We start from the raw sequence: 2,413 nt of genomic DNA, 5'->3' as shown, positions 1-2,413 counted from the left end.
AGGAAGAAAATCTTCTGGAAGCTGGATATACAGGGCGGGGGGGGGGAAAGATAAAACCCAAAAAATCTCTGCTTTATCAATCACAAAAAGGCAATTTAATTCTGACAAACCATCAAAAGACCATGGCAAAAAAATTAATTAGGAAAATATTTATTGCCTCTGCAGCTGAAGAAGGAAAAGCAGCAACGCTGCTGTGCAAGCACGGCAAGCACCCTGCGGGGTTCAGGACTTCGCAGACCTGCTCTGACACCTTTTGCTCACCGGAGCAACTGAACGGCTGCAGCTGGCGGAGGCTTCCCTCCGTCAGGCAGGGTTTTGCGCTCTTGGTGTCCCAGGTTCGTTTCTTCCGCTCAAGCGTACAAAAACTGGAAGCGTAGTACCCCACAGCAGAACCCGACAGACTGGTGTCCCCTGGGGAATACCGATCCTGGGATCTGAGGCCTGGAAGAAAGCTCTCATGATGGCTTATTCTTATCATGGATGCTCAGAATTTACTTAACACTTTTCAACGTTGGCAGAAAATAATATCTCATTTTAAATCTGCAAAAGGCAAAACTGCATCATTTTTCTGCCTGTAAGTAGCATGCGCCGAGACTGACAAAACAGACTAAAAGTCAACGGCGCGTGCAATTTCGGGTTTCGAGGTGCTAGCGATGCCACGTTTGCACAGCATGCTGGATATCGCAAGTATATTGATAACATTCCACATATGGTATTGAAATAGTCCAATACACAAACATACCACAACACCTAGTAGCATGCTGAATTATACCAATTACTTCCAATATTTATTTTTCAACGGGTACAGAGCACCGTTCATGTACTTAGGAGACAAACCCATAATGAATAAAAGGAATATAATTTCTCAGGCTGGATTTGGAATGATTACTGGAGCTACAGCTCATAAAAAATTGAAATGAAACTTGAAATGCTTCCTGTGGGTCAAGTCCCATTTCTAGGCCTCATGCAAAAACCCCACTGCAAACCAGCATTACCTCTGAAGAAACACATCCCATACATCCGCTAGGCTACAAATAATACTTTCTTCAGCAAGATACAACAATGCCGTTACATTACAATGACAGAAAAAAAAAAGCCATTAATTGTACTTATGCTGTGGTCTGTTGCTCAGCAAGCAGCGGATGATGCGCTACATAATCAGCTGCAACACACAGCTGCAGAGAAATTTGTTTTCAAGTTTCAAGAAAACATTGTAGCCCTGGTTTGCCTGTTTCATTCAAGGATGCCTCTGTTAGGATTCTGTTTTAAATGGAAGTTTACAAAATAGTTTCCACAGTTTACTTTGGGGATCACAGTGAGATTATTAACCATTATTTTTATCACTAAATCAGGATTTGATAAGAAATGTCAGAGAAACTATTTTCACATGGCATTAGATACCTGAGTTTATCAGCTTTAACCACAGGAGATTAGGCTAGAACATTATTACCTGAAATGAGAAAGCATGTTACCATTCGGTAAAATAAAAGTGTATCACACAGGTACAATGTTTCAATTGCGCTTTACCACTGGTTTAACAGCGCTGTAGTCCAGCAGGTTATGCTGATGTTTTATGTGAAAGAAAAACAAAGTTGCCAAAAAAGTTTGACAGTTTTACACCACAGGTAAGCTCAGTAAGATTAATAACATTAAGGAAACTTGTTCAAGTCGTATAATACGGGAGCAAGCTATACCATGTCTGAATACACAGCGTTCATTTCTATACAGAAGCAAGCAAAACCAAAACAGTACGCATTAGCTGATTTCCTTGTGCTGCTTTTTAAAACATGGGACTGAGCACTGAACAGTGATCCAGAGCACAACTCTGCAAAACTTATCCTCCCAAGAAAGAGAAGGGCAGAGAAGTTTCTGTAGTACTGAAATTCTTGGCCAGATCCCAGTGGGGAGACTCGGAGGATATTCAATAGGTACGCTCTGCCAAAGATGTAGGTATTTGACCAGCGACCCAGGCTCCATAGCAAGTTATGTGGGGGTGCAGCAAGAGAATATTGCCAAAGAAGCTCTTACTAGACAGTCTGAGGGAAGAAAAAAACACCACTGCCACATCAAGTAAAACCTCCAAATTCCTTAATTCTTTAGGAAGAGAAAATGAATTTTCCAGGGGTCGCTAAAAACATTCCATATATTGCAGGAGTAGTCAAACACACCGCAAGCGTAACTTCCCAGAGACCAGGCCGAGTTCGTTATCCTTCAAGGCATTATTTCACGTCTGGGAACGCTCCTGTTTCACGGCTAAGTTTCTGACTGATAGAATAACTGCAACGCAGGAAAGAAACGTCAAGAAAACCAGGCAACAGAAATGCTGACAGAGAAGATATTTTAAATTTAGTTTTACTTTTGACAAAGCAAAAGTTTTACATTTGACACCGCCGAAACCCCAGCACCTGGGAGC

This window comes from Egretta garzetta, unplaced genomic scaffold, assembly GCF_000687185.1.
Source record: "Egretta garzetta isolate BGI_Z169 unplaced genomic scaffold, ASM68718v1 scaffold86, whole genome shotgun sequence".
In the NCBI taxonomy this organism is placed as follows: domain Eukaryota; kingdom Metazoa; phylum Chordata; class Aves; order Pelecaniformes; family Ardeidae; genus Egretta; species Egretta garzetta.
Note: the sequence above shows the minus strand (reverse complement) of the source record.